General features: G+C 40.3%; 1 long non-coding RNA gene across 2 annotated transcripts in view; it reads right to left on the bottom strand.

Annotated features, from left to right (window-relative positions):
* Positions 1–12913, bottom strand: part of LOC308593384 — a 56807-nt gene extending 43894 nt beyond the window's left edge. Inside the window, exons 1-4 of one of the 2 annotated variants that reach the window (XR_014010934.1) lie at positions 12795–12913; positions 10381–10759; positions 8586–8629; positions 6350–6443 (exon numbers count right to left, since the gene is read on the bottom strand). This is a non-coding gene — a long non-coding RNA (uncharacterized lncRNA). Of the gene's footprint in view, positions 1–6349; positions 6444–8585; positions 8630–10380; positions 10760–12794 lie in introns of those variants that run through there. The other variant, XR_014010933.1, reaches the window with a different exon arrangement.
* Positions 12914–18904: the final 5991 nt, after the last annotated feature.

The following is an 18904-nucleotide window of genomic DNA, read 5'->3' as shown; positions in this document are numbered from 1 at the left end:
GAAATGTGACAGTGGCCAGGAAGGAATGGGTCCAATTCTTCTTGAATGCCCTCCTTGAATGTTTTAGCCAGGCTGAAATGTGTCCCTAACTATGGTAATGTCTCTTGCTTGCCTAGATGAAGCATCGGGAGGAGGTGAGTTGGAAGCCTCTGACTTCTGTGTGGCTGGAATGCAGCTCAGTGTACAAAGGTACAATGTTGTCCCACCCACTTTTTGCTTCTGTCCCCACCCACCACTGGCCTCTGGAAGGTTGTCCATGAGGAAATGTGTCCCTCAGGCTGGAAATGCTTCCCTAACCCTTAGAGCTAGAAGGTCAAAGGCTTGGACATTCCTCCCAACATATTTTACACCTAAAAGTAGTTTCTTCTTGTTTACTTTTACCACAAAGTGGCATGTCTTTTGCTTGGTAGGTAGGAGAGAACGGGATTCCTTGTCCCCGTATAGTTTACAGCCGTGACGCTGTGAGAGATTACCAAGGGAGTGGTTTGGACTGTCTTATTATCAGTCATGAAAATGGCTTGCTTTGGAAACTCTTTGCAGTATAATTAGAAGCCAGTCAGTTCAGGCCTATATTATGCATTAGAAGATAATGTAAGCACACTATTAACCAGTTGAAATGCATGAACTTGATACTTGCTTGTTCTTAAATCAAAAGGTTTCTCAATAGTCTTTCAACTTTTTAAAAAATATGGGATTGATTAACCAAGTCTAATTAAATTTATGAATTCAGAGAAAAATATTAAATGTTATTAACTGTGGAAGGAATGTGCGTCCTTAATAGCCCAGCAAGTTCACAAAGACAAATGAAATCAGTTTACAGGGGTTAAGTAAGCACAATATTTTATATATTACAGTTCAATTTGATCTAATTTCAACAATGCTGCGTAAGAGTTTCAGAAATAATTTCCCAGACTGAACATTTTTTAACAAATGTTACTACTCATATCATTTCAAAATTGCAGCTACCAAACAACCAGAGCTTCATGAACAAGATGTTTGCTTTAGCCTTGTGGATGAACTGCTTTTTGCCTCTTTGCCATTTCACGCATTAAAGAAGCCCTCTCTGTTTTTGCACTACACTCCGTTCTATGTTCTTTTAGATTGCAGAGGCTCTGTAAGAGGAGGAAGAGAGGAGGAGGAGGAGGAGGAAGAGGAAGAAGGAGATGATGCAGGCAGTCCCGAGTTGGCTGCCATAGTGAGATTTTAAAATAGCACCAGCAAACAACCCTGACATGATACTTTTTCAGGCAAAAACAAAACAAAACCAGTGAGTAACTGACGAAACATATTTCTACTAATGGTGGGAGACTCTATAGATATCAAACTGTTGGTAGAGATAGCAGATTAACAGCAATGGAGCCTTCTATTTTTTTATTTGCCCACAACAGAGGTCCCTGCAGTTGAAACCTTATTCTGTAAAGGAATCTGCGCCAACAGAACACATGATTAACTGGCACCTTGGAAGTCGTCCCACTGAGCACTACACACATTCCTTAAAATTATGGGCTTTCACGATTGAAATATTGTGCTCAGCACTTCACAGAATCCAGTTCTCAGTTATCAAGCTCCCTCATATCCTCTTTCTTATGGGCAAAATCCACCCCAATGCCAAGGCTCTGTGTAACTTGCATTCCCACAGAAACGTTTAGTCATAAAGCTACTTCAAAGAAGACCAAATTAAACTCTTCTCCCATTTGCACTCCTTTCAAGCCCCTTCGTATTGAAGGGGGGTGGGGTGCACATGTTTTTGAAATCCACACTTTCTCTCCCAAAGGGTTCAGTCAATAAGACAAGCCTCACTTAGTCTGCCTGTTGTGTTCTCTTGGACCAACACAGCAACAAATATCAGATAGGAATTCCGTAAGAATAATACCCATACGATGTGATAGAAACAGAAGAGTTGCAACCTAGCATATTTTCTAAACAGCAAAATGCATTTCAATCCATAGCAAAATGCTTTTGGGAGTCCACCCTATTTTGTACTCATACTTTATAAATAACAAGTTTTATGTAAGCAATGTGATACTGTGCATATTATCAAAATTTCCATGTCAACAACCAGTAGCAAAACTAATTTAACGGTTAACCCCACATTAAAACAAAACTACATGTAACAACAACCTATTTACTACATTTCATATCAGTGTGAATCCAAGCAACAGTTTCTACAAACTACTTGTTTGCAACTGAGGGCAAAACTTCAAATTCAGAAAAAGCAAGTGGTATAGCCCCCCCCCCCCCGAGACTATAGCAGAAAAAGAACTCTTAAGTCAGTCTTTCTCAACCTTGGGTCTTCAAATGTTGGTGGACTACAACTCCCATCATCCCAAACAACTGGTCCTGCTAGCTAAGGATGGTGGGAGTTGTATCCCTACAACATCTGGGCACCCTAAGTTGAGAAAGACTGCCTTAAGTTCTGATAGAGAAGCAAGCGCTCTGCCTAACTTCCCTTTACTCATACAGGAGTTACTGTAAGATCGTCTCATCTGGCAGCCTTTTTTTCCACTAAATGTACAAACTGTGAGAAATGAAGCAACATGCTGGCATCTGTACTTGCCATGGTAAAATTACTCAGACTTAGGAAGAACAAAGTTGCTTGTACAATTTATTCTAGAAAGGGAAGTGCCTGATTTGTTCTTTTTAAAGCTTCCTTCTCTCTGAGTCTCCACTTAATCAGATTCATGTTTGGCAAGCTACCTGCCTGGCTAATTCTTCATTAGGCAGAACCTGAACTGGGTGCCTGCATGAAGGCCTGGCTTTATTGGAGCAAACACAACCAACGTTTTCAAGGGAATCACTGCCAGGAGGGCTTGGTGATGAAGAGAACCCCCCCCCAAAGTGTCCCATATTTTATTAGAAGGCAGGATGAGGAAGCCACCCCCCCCCCATGGAAAGCGCACAAATATGAGCTCTCTGGGTGGCAGATTTTACTGCTGGTAAAAATGAGTAGGAACTGTATCATATGATCTGGTTTTGAGAAAGATTGCCTTGAGTTGCGGTTGCGGTTTGAACTTACTTCTCTCCGTTCCTTCGTTGTACGGGTGAAAATTTTGAAACTTAATAAATAGAAGAGGCAATTTGGAAAAGCCAGATTAAAGCAGCAGAAGAGCCATCATTATCCTTAAATCATGGGGTAACCTTTGGGCAGGAATGATAGGAATATATTTTTTCGATCAGAAACATCCACAATCCCCTCTTAGTCGAAGAGCAAAGGAACTCTCTGTTCTTCTCTCCCCTGCAGTCTCCTCTCCGTCCTGCTCTCGCTCTCGCTCTCCTTGCCTGCCTATCATCTTGCTCTAATTGTTTCCAGATTTGTGTGGGAGGTCAGGGCCCGGGAGTGCTGCTTCATGCCAAGTTTATAAACAGAGCAGTGTTTCCAGATGGCCACTGGCTCCAGCCTGGCTAGCAGGTTGATTGGGACCAGAATAACAACAGGTGGAGGACAGACAATGAATTCCTTGACACTTATTTTACTCCCTTTGCTTCCCTGCTCCCCCCACCCCACCCCATTCAGCAGCCACCACAGTTATTACCAGGCTCACCAGCAGACCCAAATATATTTCAACCCAGGGAAGGGATGGAACGCACCAGAGGCAAACAAGTGACTTCCTCATCTCCAGAAAAGAGAAGGGCATGGGGTGAAGTCTGCCTTATTTTACTGCCACAGGCTACTTATTGCTGCTGTTCATTAGAGTTGCCTGCTCAGCTTTGCAAAAATGGTGGTGGGGTGGCTCTTAAAGGTAAAGTAAATGAGAACTGGCATACACGTATATATATATAAAACATTATTTTTACTGCATACCTCAGGTGCATGAGTTCTTTTTCTGTCCACCAAGGACCCCACAGTCCACTCTTTAGTTTCCCAGCTGTTGTTAGATAAGATGGATTTTAAAGCAATATATATTTTAAAAATGTTTTCTGTACCCCATTATTGTTTCAGACTGTGTAGGCACATAAAGATGTGCTTTGTTGTGCACCATATTGCAGCCCAACAAATGGTGCCACTCTCAGACCATAAAACGTAATGGGGTGGTGTCCCACACAAACAGAAAAATAAATCTCTTCAAGTAACTGAAGCAACTTCCTCCTTCACTGCTACCATGGCAAAAATCCTAATCCAGCATTGCTAGCTTTAAAGAAGTTCAGACAGGGAGAGAATGTTACGTCCATTTCCTAATTTCTAATTGCAGACATTTCCTATAGTCCTGTGTGTACCAGTGGTGCACTGCAATTCACTTTACTAAACTGGAGAAACACCTCCTCTGTACTGTTTTACTCAAACTGGGAGCATTTCACTTATTTTCTCTTGCTGAACAGGAGCAGTTTGAAACATATGCCACAAGGAGGAAGCTACTAATTAATGGTACAGTAGCCCTGAAAACTTTAAATAGTACTTTTACAATCCACACTGGGCAGCCTGGCATTGCAATTGCATTGCAAGTGAACAATTATTAAAAAAAACTAGCCTGAAAAAAATATATTCAAAAAACCACTAGAATAGTGTCATCTGGATTCTTCATTTAAAAAGAATGAATAATAGATGACAATTCCAGACTAAAGAGCTATAATACGAAAGCATCAAGTCTTTGCCTGTCAAGCTATCATCTAAAAGCTAATAGAGAATTGCTAAATTTCACCCTAGTAACAATGAAGCACATCGACTATTCACTGTAATTCTGTATCTATGTTAGAAATGCATGAATGGCAACTTGATTTCTAACTAAATGTTAAAAGAAACCAAACCATTAAACATATAGATTCGTAATCCATCTGTCTGCTTGACATGTTTGTTTCTTTTCCATCCACTAAATATTTATTTAATATGCTGCATAGTCACCTGGGAATGCTGCTATTATTGTTAAATTCGGGGGAGGCAGTTCAAAATGTGTCCATTTTTGATAGCATCTCTTTCCCAGGGTTTGTACAAATTCATCCCAAAATGTGTTTAGAAATGAACTACATAGCTGACTTCTAATGTTCCTGCAAGTAGCCAGCTATGCTTCTCCTCAAATAACTTCTGAAACACCTCAAACCAAAATGAAGTTATTTTTCCCTTTCAAAATCTTGGCAGGAGGGTGAAAAGACTTGTGTGGAGGAGGTGAGAAATACCATTTCCAAATGCTGAAAAAGCCAAGTAAACTGTCTGTGGTAACAACCCAAAGTCAGCGACAGTACATTATTTATTGCACTCATTCAAAACCATTGCTGTACAAAGTTGATGATAAAGAAGTTGAAGCATAGATACTGCAAATATAAGCCTTAACTTCACAATTTGATTGGTTGAGGCTTTGTTCCTAGGATATAGCAAAGGCTACACATCCCTGTGGTAAGAACACTAGGGTTTATTATACTACCTAGGAATTTCTCGATTTCACCACATTATTGTCATTTGATAACTTTTATTTCTTAATGCCATTTTTAAAATGTTACTATACATGATTCCTGCATTGCAGGAGGCTGAATTAAATGACATTTTTGTTCCCTTCCAATTCTCTAATTCTATTATTATTATTACTCTCTGTGTTCCATGGGCATCATGCAGTGCAATAACCTATGATATTTTTTTTTTTCAGCCACAGACTACCAGATTGGAGCTACATGTTGCTTGGTTCTCACTGTTATCATGGTCTTTGAATACCGACTAGAAAGCAAAACTCGTTCTATGTCAACGTTCTGTACTGCAAAGTCTTTCACTCAAAAAAGAGAAACATGCTTCTTTGTAATTATTTGCATTTGGTTGTGTTGTGCATTCTTGAATTGATTTCCCCCAGTTATGGTATTTTAACATTCACAAAATGATAAGAGTACAGCATTGCTGCTGCTGAAATCCAAACTTTACTTTTGAAAAGAAGCAAAGGGATACCTAGAAAATGAAGAAATCAGCCATATATGCATGGGGCAAGGAGCTTCACTGCAAACTGAAGTCTAGACCTTTTCAATTCCCTTGGGGGGTCTATTTGTTAGTATCCTGCCTAATTCTTTCTGGCTTCATGTGCTTCTGTGCAAGGCCACAACAAGCAAATGTGCCATATCAGGGATTCGAGTTTTCCAGGTGCAAATAAACTATTATGAGTGACAATCTTCATGCCCCCTTGTATGCATCTTCTGTAGAGGGTTCCACGCAATATAGTCTCAACAGTATTGAAAGCCCCCCCCATGATATGCCTCTGGTTACATCTCATCAGTGAAGCTCAGAGTTCTGCTCAGTGATGCAAGGGAGACAGTGAGTTGGCTATCCATCCATGCTAGTCCTCCTAGGCAACTCTTCAGAAGGGGCCAGAACCATCTCCTCGTCTTAATTGATACATGCCTTTCATGTTCCCTCAATAAAGTTGTGGCCTGTTTAACCTATTATTCATATCCCTCTACAATATGTGTTCCTCAGAATAGCAGAGCTTGTGTTGATAGGTGTCTTGGTGCAGACCTGCAGAAGGCTGAGGCATCTTGAAATCAAAGAAACTCTCATTTAAAATCAGTCTCTGTATTAATAGAGTTCCATTAAAGCTATTTCTGCAAGCAAGATCAATGGGGAGATATTACAAGTATTTATAGAGTTCAGTAGCAGCCACTGCTAGGTTTTCTTTGTAGTAATGTGGTAGCAAGAGGCTGATATCTTAACTCTAAATGGTAAAAAAAGAGGGCCATATTAAGCTGAGGATTTGAAATGTACGGGTTTTGACCGCAACAACATAGAAAATGTCCACATTTCAGCCGCTGGTCAAATGTGTCTGAGGTTTTCATCCAGATGATCTTTCCTTATATAGCGATAAGAGTTCCAACCTCACCACCTCTAGTTACAGTATTTCCAGAAATCAAACTCCTGTTGCATCATAACACCACACTTTACAATTCCACATCTGAATCCACTGGAATAAGGAAACAGAATCTGCCTCAGCTAAAGGGATTTATTACTTTCTGATTCAACAGTAAACTTGTGGTATTTTTCTTCCGTTCTCCTCACCTAGTTGTACTTTACAGCATTCTTTGCTTACTCAGCATATTACTTAATGCCTGCAATTCCAATTCTCTCCCCCCCCCCATTTTTGTGGTTTCCTTTCCCTATGTTTTTGTTCTTCTTCTAGTGGTTCTCTCAATTTCTTTGTTTTAGTTCGTGCTTATTCTAAAATGTACCGTGGTTTATTTTAGGATATTTATATTTGGAACGGAATTATAGTCTGAAAATTTATGCAATAAGTACATATTTTGGTTGGAGAAATATTACCCTGTCTGTTTTGTTTTGTTTCGAAATACTGTTTACAGTTGACAAGTTGTAATTCAATTACGGTACTCTGCTGCTAAACAGGCAAAAACAAAAACAAAAAAACCAACAATGATAGTTATAGAGGCTTACAGCTCAATCCTATGAATGTCTACTAAGAAGTAAGCACCATTCCTGATAGCTGCATCAAAAATCTCAGGTGGTCATAACTGGGCTAGTGAACATGTAGGTTTTTTTCTAAAGCAGAAATTATTTGTTTCAAGTTTTTATAGGATGCATTTGTCCTTCAAATATGCCCATCTTCACATTTTCTTAATCTTCTCAAGCACCTGAATTTGTATGCAGAGCAGTTATAATATATCTGCACACTTTCACACAACTATTTCATCACAATTCTGGTGTGATTTATTTATTTGTTTGTTTGTTGGTTGGTTGGTTGGTTGGTTGGTTGGTTGGTTGAATTTATACACCGCCCTATACCTGCAGGACTCAGGGCGGCTCACAGAATAAAATCAAAATGTAAAACTACAAAATACATAATCAAAATAAAAGCAACAACCCAATGACACCCCCTCCCTACAAAAAACACATTTTGAAAGGACACAGGATATCAATCAAATCAACCAAAGGCCTGGTTAAAAAGGAACGTGTACCTTTATGGTACAGAATCTCTTCCAAAGAATAACTATGTTTATAAAGTTTATAAACACCTGTACCATGCAACTAAATAAGGTTTTTCAATCCAAAATAAATTGGCTCATTTCAGTATTGGAGACTTACCTTCAGCAAAGTCAGTTTGCATGGCTGTAAGCCACAAAATTTATGCAAATGCTTCCCATTTTTGTACACTCTGAAACCCATGTTTAAACATTTAGCTGACTGGAGGTCTTAAACCAAATTCTGATAGTAGTTTCATATGTTTCCAAATCAATGGCTCCATGGTGTCTGCGATGTCATAGTACTTCCATATCATGTGTCTGGAAGAGGAATTATATATCTGTTCTTGAACGGCTGACACAACCTTTTCAGAAGTCCTGCTCTTCTATTAATATAAGTCTTTATGGAATAATCACTATTGCCTGTCTTCTCTACTATTCTTGTCTTACAGTTTTCCTGTTTGGTATTTTATGTTACATGCATTATATTTCGAGTTGCATACCTATTCAAGGAAAGGGGGCTGCAAATGGCTTTTTTCCAGATTTTCTGCAAGTATAATCCATTTGGAGAAGGGAAAATCAGGTAAGGCAAGTATTTGTGGCTAAAGCGTGGTTTTGCATAAACCTACTGTTTAAGTTTGGATATATGTTATTAATCTAACTGCACAGAAATAAATAGTCTGCAATTTATGAGGAAAATGCATTTTTACTCTAAATTCAGACCCCCAAGATTGTGTGGGCTAAAGTAGAAAACCTATCAAGAAAAAGAAAGGAAAAGAAAATTACATCTGTAAATCAATCTATACTATGTTGTTTCAGTTGTGTAAATCTTCAAGTAATCCCACGTGTAAATTAGGAGTCAAATAATTACTTTGTTGTTGTTGTTGTTGCTTCAGAGTTACCATTCTGCTTAGAAAAGCATATTGGCTGGAAAGTACTGGTGACAATTTTAAAGATACTTCCAGAGAGGAATGTGTTCTGATAAATCATTAGGCTTAGATGCTTATCTAATCCGTTTTTTAAGCAAATACAGTATATCACTTTTGTCCTTTAAGGTAATTATCTCATCCTATGATCCATTCAAAGCATCTTGTCATATGAACAGCTGGTTTGAATGGTACATACACAGATTAGCTCTAAATAATCTTACAGAGTCTAACAGGAAATCTAACATATTTCCTAATTATCTGTGCTTTTATCTGTAGCATTTTTCTCATTCATCTTCTTGCTGCTCAGCTTTTCTTCTTTCTTTTTGGCTCTGTATGCAGTAGAAGGTAGATATCTGGCAGGGGTGAATATTTTACCGAAGCATTCTTTTATTTTTTTTGGCATTGTCTGCTTTGACAGAACCAATCCCATTTGGGGTAGTTTAAATCCAGCGGGCACACTGAAACTCAACACACAAAAAGGTGTTTGGTACTGTCAAAGCTGTCTGTGCTGCTGTGTACTGTTTATTCAGTGGGCATACAGGCACAGATCTGTATGCAGCCTTTTCAGGTTCATAAGAATATTTGTGTTAGTGCCCTATGTTTCGTATCTAGGGATAGTGAATTAACTGCATACAGCTCCTTTAAGAAAAACCTAGCCACCGTTCACCTCCATCCAACTAGGGGCCAGACTAGATGGGACACCATTATTTTCTTAGAGTAAATAACAGGTGCAGGGGACACTGGTAGCACCCATTAACCCTTTTGTCACAAGGCAAATAGGAAGCCCAGGGACCTAATGCAGGTGGTTAAAGCTCCCTTCCTGGTCGGGTCCCAGCCTGGATTAAGCGGCCCCACAGGTGCTACTTCCTTTTAAAAAATCACACAATAGATGACTGTGTAAATGTTGCCACTTCTGGTTTGGCCCTTGGAGAAACGGGGCACCAGCAATGCTTTTCTAGTATGCTGCTAGGGTGCTGTATATTGTTCTGTTCAATAAAACGGTTACGTTGTGGAGCATCGAGCGAGATTCAACGAACAATACAAATGCAAAGACCAGAAGAGCTAGAACAAGTGCTCACAGACTGAACAAGTCTTCAGCTGTTGAAAAGAAAAGGTACCTCAGAGACTGAGGTGCTTAAACCATGTGGGCTGAAAGGCCACACACCCATCATATTAATTCATATATACAAGTCTTATTCACATCTTTTTCATGTAGGAGGCACTCATGTGTAGACCAAGGAGCAAGGCTGTGCTGCTGGCCCTGCCCTTGTCATCATATGACCACTTTAGCCCCGCCCCCTGACATCCTTGTGGTGATCATGGACCTCTGAAGAGGAGACTTCGCAGCTCCTCACCATCAATATGCCTGAACAAACAGGGTCCTGGTTGCATGTAGAGGTTCCTCTTCAGACACCCACACTCAGCATTTTACACATCAGTGTCCTCCACGCAGCATTGCAGGACCCTCTGGAACAAGTGTGCTTTTCTTGATGAGGACAAAACAACGTTTTTCTCACATCCCTGTTAGCCCCACCAGCTCTTCTAAGTGCAAGAGTCTAACTACTGCTCCACTTACTGCGAGATGGTCCTCCCACCAAGTCACAAGTGGTTATCTGTAGGGCAGCTCTGCAATAAATGTCCACCTCCCAGTTTGAGAGCTGGAAGAGGTGGAATAGCAACACTCATTCCAAGAATCCTGAGACAGTTGCTGCTTGAAGGCCTCAGAATTCCCCTCCCAATGAGCCTTGTCTCTTAGACCCCCAGCAATGGTGCAAGGGCCTCTGTGATAAGTTCTCATCTACCCACTAGGGAAGAGGTTCCTAGAAGGAATGGGGCAGCAGGAACTCTCTTGTACTCCATGAAGCGAGACAACCGAGTTGCTGATCTCCTCCTTCCAGGCATCCAATAGGAAATGGGAGATTGTGTGCAGAGGCTCCTGTCACAATACCGAGACACTGTTCAACATAAATGAATCACTGTTAATTTAATACAATTAAATTAAATCATTTAATTGAAAATTAATTAGAAGTGTCTTCTTTTATTTAAGCATTCCCTTTTCAAAGGGGGTTCAATTATTTTGTTTATATTCATTATTTTTAAAGACAAAATTTCTATAGAGTTCTGTTTATGCAAACCCTTCCTCTTTTTTTAGTTTACCTATTAAGAGATGCTGAGTACATAAAAAGCAGTGTGCAAACTAACAGCAGAATCCTGTTCACGTCTACTCAGAAAAAGCCCCAGTGAATTCACTGAGGCCTACTTTCTTGGTAAGTGGGTATAGACAGGATTGCTGATTTAAAATGACATTTCACCAGAGACAGGCAGCAATGCTCAGAAACCTTTAGCAAGTTGTGGTCCAAATAACACTTTTAATACATCCTTTTGCATTTGAGAAACCTTAGATGGGATTTGAAAGGCGAGCAAAGGAAACAGGTACATTGGAAAAACAAGATTTCTGAATGGCTGTGTGAGTCTCAGATTTGTTGTGTGGGGCTCCATACTGCAGTCAATATGCCATATCCTCCAGCTCTCAACACCAGGCTAATCATGTTCCGACTAAACTTATGTTGTATCATTATCTTTAATATGGTAGGATTAAAATTGAAAGGCCCACTGAGTGTTTTAAAAATTCAACCCATTTCATTTTAGTGATTATGAAGTGTAATATGAAACCCCTATCACAATTTCTCCCTTCTACCCACAGCTCTTCTGTTTCATTTATATGCCTTCCCCTTTAATTAACTATGAAATAAGATGTCAGCTTCTCATTCCATGCAAACTTCTCATTCTGCTATTAAAAACCTCATATATTGTTAGCAAATAAATAACTCAAAGATTCAGTTAGGAAATCAGTCCATCCAGATTAAGTAGTAGATAGGTAGCCGTGTTGGTCTGCCATAGTCAAAATAAAAAAATTCCTTCCAGTAGCACCTTAAAGACCAACTAAGTTAGTTCTTGGTATGAGCTTTCGTGTGCATGCACACTTCTTCAGATAGCTGAAGGTATCTGAAGAAGTGTGCATGCACACGAAAGCTCATACCAAGAACTAACTTAGTTGGTCTTTAAGGTGCTACTGGAAGGAATTTTTTCATCCAGATTAAAACAACCATATCCTCTGGATGTAGAAAAGAAATTAAGAATCCCCCGAGTTCCAGTTGGCACCAGGATGCACAAGTTATTTGCTGTTCAGTAAAACAAAGCTTCCATCTATAATCTTTTTATTCTGTTTTCAGATAATATAAATGGAGGGTTGGAGGGATTTATTTTTTAAAAATCAGAACAGATGAGTTTGGCGAATCTTTTTGTTCTTTTAGATTTTTACTGTTTAAATGGTACATACAATAAACAGATATGTACCCTTCTTGTGGGTTAAAGCATCTTCCTATACATTAAAAAGAGGCACTGAGAACTTTAGCAGAGACAAATCGTTTTGTTTTTTCATTTGGTTCGGGATAATGAAATTATGCCCCTAAATGATAATAAAAAAGGAACAAATAAACACCAAAGTGCCACTTTTTCCCACTCTAACCTCTTGGAAGGAAGGAAGGAAGGAAGGAAAGAAAGAAGGAAAGAAGGAAAGAAAGAAAGAAAGAAAGAAAGAAAGAAAGAAAGAAAGAAAGAAAGAAAGAAAGAAGGAAGGAAAGAAGGAAGGAAAGAAAGAAAGAAAGAAAGAAAGAAAGAAAGAAAGAAAGAAAGAAAGAAAGAAAGAAAGAAACCACTATAGTAATACGCAGGCTTTTAGCTATTTAGATGAAAAGCAAAGCTTCTGTTTTTCTAAGGCACTATTTTGACCTCAAGTAGATAAAGCACATTAAACAACAAACATTCTGCAAAGAGTTACTGTGTTCTTCCCCCCATCGACTCTGTTTACATTAGGAAATCTACCCAGGGACTGAGGGGAAGGGGAAGGCGGGAAAGCTGCCTTTCATCGGCTGCTCTCAGTTCCACTGGCTCCAGTTAAAGCTGGCCCCTGTTTCTCGGTAAGCTTACTCCACTCCAGATGTGCCTCGGCTCCAGAGTGGCTGCCATGTACAGTAAATCGGCATCTGAGGGCTCGTCAATCTGTGGAGTAGAGCAATTGTGGTCTCGCCAGGCCGCCCCACTGGCACAAACAGAAAGTTGTGCTGCTAACTGGTGAAGGAGCGCGGGGGGGGGGCGGCAGGGAGAGGAGCAGGCAGGAAGGACTGGGTCGCCGGCAGTGTGTGAGAGGTGAGGGGTTAGTGCCCGACAGAAGACGGGGAGGGCTCCTGGGGAGGTGGTCCTCCTTAATGCATTTGCAAAATTACTCGTAAATGTTTTACGCATTAGAAGCAAAGGGGAATGCTATATAGCGTTTGGAATTGTTGGCCGTCTATAGGTCCCTGTGGAGACGCTGGTTTAGTACGACTTGTAACCAGAGCAAGAGAAACATAAAATAGCTTGGGAAACTCAGCCAATTAGTCATTACATTGTAGAATGTAAAGTCGTGAAAAAGAGGGGGAGAGCAAGCAATGGCTCCAAACCATTTGCGTTTTGGTGTGTATAATAAGAGATATATATAGAAATACATTTCATTTACATCGTGGGAGTAAAGTGGCAGGAACAAGGTGCTTTGTACTAATGATAATGTGGTCATTTGCACGAGTTAAAATGTGATGATTCTAACCTAATCCTTTATGTCTGCTCACACCAGCCATGCTGCATTTGGGAACCTCGCTGTGGTGGACCCAGGATGCAGTGAGCACACATTGGTATGGTCACAGACTTTATGTGCCTTGGTTTATTTTCACACCCTTCCTGCCAGCCAGTGTGGTGTAGTGGTTAAGAGCGGTAGTCACGTAATCTGGGGGACCAGGTTCGCGTCTCCGCTCCTCCACATGCAGCTGCTGGGTGACCTTGGGCCAGTCACACTTCTTTGAAGTCTCTCAGCCCCACTCACCTCACAGAGTGTTTGTTGTGGGGGAGGAAGGGAAAGGAGATTGTTAGCCGCTTTGAGACTCCTGAAGGGGAGTGAAAGGCGGGATATCAAATCCAAACTCTTCTCTTCTTCTTCTTCTCTGTTTCCCTATAGGATCACCAGCCATGTCAGGGTTGAATAGGAATTTTTTTGCCTGCCCTGAAGTACTTTTATTCACCTGCTCTGTACTGAATTTGGGAAATATTGGTGTTTAGTAGTCAGTGCTGTAAAACGGATTGATTTGGTTGCAGGGTTAAATATGTCACATTGTTGGCATGAAGGTGCAAGAAAGATTAAGGTGGAGATCAGGTAACAGGTGAGCGTCCTTAGGCACCTTTGAAAGCGAACGGTGTTTCCAGAGGTCAACTGTTCAGGGTTGTGGTGCCCATAGCCTGGATGTGAAATGTTCCTGAGGCTCAGCTGCTGCACCTGCCCAAAGTGGTCCAGGATTGGTTGGGGCAGGTAGGCCTCCCTACTCGCCATAAGGTAGGGCCCAGACTTTCTGCCTCTTGGAATGGGCAGGGTTTGGCTCACCCAAGGTTGAAATTGTTAGGTTCCTACTCTTCTCATTTGCAGATACTATAAATAAACTGTGGCTCTAATTCAACCCATCACTTGTGTCTTGCCTCTTTATTTCTGGGTCTGTTCACAAATCTGATTTCTCTTCTCAACATTTATCTGCTGTCACTTTGGAGACTGACAGAGTATCTAGGTTGTTTTCTTTAGTATAAAATGCGCTTTACTTTCTGGCCCCCTTGCTGCCAGAAAGTAATGATGCTTTTAGGAAAGTGAACTCATTAACATAGTGTCTGATATAATTAAGGGACATTTGGTTCTGTTTTCCAATCACAGATTTTATACTCTGCGAATGTAAATTAAATTTGCTGAGATGATATTGCCCAGTATTGACAATTGAAATAAGCAATTTTTAAACAAAACAAATCATTCAAAGTCACGGTTCTAGGTTATGTTTAATACAAAGGGAGGAATTAGTGCACCCTATGCCCGCTGCTCTTTTACACATACTCACACCTGAGTAAATAATTTAAACAGGAAAAAGAATCCACAGTGCAGGCCTCATGGAAGTATGACACTGGATATCCTTCATGTACCAGACCACAAGAAAAAGCAACAGCATGCTTTATAGTACAATAGTCAGTTTGATCCAGCCTCTTATCTACTCCTGATAAGATTCTACAAAGACCAATAGGTCACCTCCGGACTGTCAGTATTTTTCTGGAGGGATTCAGGCACATACAGGAAAGATAGGTTTGGCAGTTGAAATGAATTAATGTGCTCTGCTGCCGTGGTGCAACAAATTCACTATTTTCCAAAATGGAAAAAAGTGTAGGAGAAATGCAGTGAGAAGTATGAAATGAACAAATTATTAACAGGAAGATGTATAACCACCACACAAGCAAATCAGGATGAATTCTCATTGTCCAGGCACCAGGTTAGGCCATCCCCACAAACAAATTGGAACAAATGCTCAAGAAAGACGAGGCATAAGCTAACCTCCATACAAGTTTTGTGTAAGCAGATCAAGGTGAGGGCTCAATAAGCAGGTTGTTTGGAGGAATCCAAGGAGACCCTTCAATTCTGTTGTTCTTTGTGGCTGATGTTAGTGCATTTCAATGACCTAAACATAAAATCTGTCAGTGATTGTTCATCGTATAAAAACCAGACCATTCCCAATTGTTGTCCAGTGTCCAATTAGTGGTATGCTCTTGACACCTGCAAAGCTAAGTGGCATAAAATCTGCATCAACACTATTCGGTAGTACAGCAGAGTTACAAAACATCCGGCTGCTGCAGTCTCGCTCTTTGTTGATGTTACCAAAAGAAGTTAAAAATATAGGCTCTTGATGATGTGCCAGACTTAGATGGTTATATTTACTGGTGTGCAATTTATAAAGCTGCTTCCCTGTAAGTGTTCTTTAAAACTAAATAAATAAATAAATAAATAAATAAATAAATAAATAAATAAACAAACAAACAAATAAATAAATAAATAAATAAGGAAAAGTATTGTGAACTCATCAACATCAGCTCTGTTAAGGAAACAAATTATTTGAGCCAATTTATCAACACTGAGAATTTCTTCATGACAAGGAAATACGTTATTAATCAAGATTCAAGTTGCAGTTAAAGCACATTGTTCAAACCTCAGAGTTCATTATAAAGCTATAAATGGAAATTTGAAAAAAAGGAAAGAGGATGCTGATTTTTTAACTAGCTAGAGCTGAGGCTGCATTTTTACTCCATACTAGGTTGTTTACACATCAGACATGTTGCTGATGTAGACTCAGGCAATCTGCACTAGGCATCTGGACAGTTGTATGCATACAGCCCATGCAGTCTGAACTGAAGGTTATGTTGGTGGCTGCACTGTGTTGGAAGAACCATTGTAGTACCAAGTCATCATGTGTCACTCTTCCTATGTTCCTGATAGCCTTGCCTTCTCATCTCTTCAAGATGCAATGCCTTCTGAAGCTTCAAACCAGCCTGCTTTAAGGGCTGCTGTTTTCCCTGAGTTTGCTGTACCTTCCAGCATTTGAGCAAAAGCTTGAGGGAAGGGCCATAGCCCAGTGGCAGAACATTGGCTTTGCATGCAGAAGGTCCCAGGTCTCAATCCCTGGCAGCATCTCCAGGTAGGGCTGGGGGGGGGGATCCTGCCTGAAACCATGGAGAGTCACTACCAGTCAAAGTAGACAATACTGCACTAGATTTTACAGATACATGGTTTAGGGTGATTTAGATTGCAAGTAGTCACCAAGCAGTGCAATACATGTCAATTTGGACTATCTGCCAGGATAATCAGAAATAAGAGCCAGTGTAGTATGAGTAGACAGTTGGACTGGAGGTTCAATTCCCCACTCTGCCTTGAAGCTCACTGGTTGGCCATGGACCAGTCACTCTCTCTGCCTAATCTAACTCATGGGTTGTTGTGAGGATAAAATGGGAGAAGGGAGAACTACATATTCTATACTGAACTCCTTGAATAAATTATGGAATAGAAAATCTATTTAATAATTGGTATCAAAATCTTCTTCACAGTAAAGATTTGAATCCATCATGCATTTGAATCCACCATACACAAGACTGCAAATATTAATGTACAATGGGGGGGTCATACTCCAAACACACCCTTAAAAATATTCAGCTAAGAGGATGGTCTTCAGCTCCCAGTGTTGTTGATTCTGACTGAACATCCAATGTTCCCTAGCCACAGTCTTAGAATTCCTAACTTAGGCACTTGGCAAGCAATCTCATGTTTCATACATTTAGCATCCAGTAGTTCTCAGGCAATAGTTTCACGATGTAAGATGCTTTAGAAAAACCAGGCCATTAATTTTTGCAGCTAAATGTGGACTTTGGAAGCCAGCTTTAGATCCTTTATTTTGACAATCTGAACCCAAAGTTCACCCATCTCAGACTTCTCTGTGGTTTTTGGTATCTGCAGCTTTTATTGATTGTTGAACATTGATGGCTCTTGGCACTTGTTTGTTGATTAACTCATTCCTCAAGATGCTTAATTAGTAAAAGATCTACATTGTGGAAAACACTGTTTACACAGAGCAGTCAAAGCCCTCTCAATCAATTAGATATGCTTTCTGGTTTGTATTCTCCTCAGAATCAGTGCCTTTCTTTTTTCAGCCCAGAGGGCCAAGAATCTGTATTCTGGTCACCTCTCTGAAACCACAGGAGATCTTGTAAATGCCCTGACCCCTCACACTAGGGCCTGATATATCATGCGAGGACTGTTCAGAGGATCTGTAGAGGAATTTCTTCAGCACAGAGGGAGGCTGACCAGCAATGTGACCTTCCATAAAGACAATATGAAGCAGCTCCCATTGACAGACTGAAAAGACTTCCTCTAAAACTCATTTGTGGGCACAGTCTGCTCTCCTAGAGCACTGCAGATTGATGTCCTTAAGTCTATGTTACTGATTATCCCAAGCAATTCATGCTGTGTTCTTTGTCTTATTTAATGAACAGAAACACCAAGGAGAGCTAGTAAGACATGTTTTACATCCCAAAATGTCTTGACAATGGGCGTAGACAATTGCTCTAAGTACAGGTTTGAAATGTTGCATTGTTTTTATTTTCATTCCGAGACCTTTCTGTCGAGAGTGGAGCAAAAGAGGAAAAAAGACAGCATACTGGATTGGATCCAAACTTACGTTATTTGAACTTACCTTCCATTAACATCAATGGGCATTAAGTCCTGACTAACTATCCCAAATGGTTTCTATGGTAATTAAATGTAACCTACTTAGTCTAAGTTCACATGTAACAGCTTTGGAAAATGTGTAAGTGCACCTTGTTGTCCGCGTTTCATTAGCTTTCCATATATTTGTAGTTCCTGTTATTTATCTATGTATTCATGTTCATGTGCAGGCACATGGTCCTATGTATGGACTTCCAGGCTTTTATGATCCAAAGTGGAAGAAAATATTTAAATACAAAACATAGTCACCTCTAGGACTACCTTTCCCCATATGAACCAACCTGCATGCTGTTATCATCATCTGAAGGAGCGTCTCCACCCCCATCGTTCAGCCCGGACATTAAGATCCAGCGCTGAGGGCCTTCTGGCGGTTTCCTCACTGCGAGAAGTAAGATCACAGGGAACCAGACAGAGGGCCTTCTCGGTAGTGGCGCCTGCCCTGTGGAACGCCCTCCCAGCAGACGTCAAGGCAATAAACAACTATTTTACTTTTAAAAGACAACTGAAGGCAGCCCTCTTTAGGGAAGTTTTTAATGTCTGATGCTGTACTGTTTTTAATATTTTAATATTCAGTTGGAAGCCGCCCAGAGTGGCTGGGGAAACCCAGCCAGATGGGCGGGGTATAAATTATTATTATTATTATTATTATTATTATTATTATTATTATTATTATTATTATCTGAGGCCCTTCTTCATGTGCCTCCTCCACCAGAGGCCTAGAGGGTGGCAACACGAGAACAGAACTTTTCTGTGATGGCTCCCTGTTTATGGAATGCTTTCCCTAGGGAGGCTCGCCTGACACCTTCATTACATATCTGTAGGTACCAATTCAAAACATCTCTCTTCCATTTCTCTTGAACATTTTATGGCCTTTGAAATGTGTTTGTGGGAGTGGGGTTATTGGTCTGTTTTTGCTATTGTTTTATTATATAAC

The sequence above is a fragment of the Podarcis bocagei genome (genome assembly GCF_964188305.1).
Source record: "Podarcis bocagei genome assembly, chromosome: 8".
NCBI lineage: Eukaryota > Metazoa > Chordata > Lepidosauria > Squamata > Lacertidae > Podarcis > Podarcis bocagei.
The sequence above is the reverse complement of the archived record's forward strand: the minus strand, read 5'-3'. Positions and strand labels throughout refer to the sequence as shown.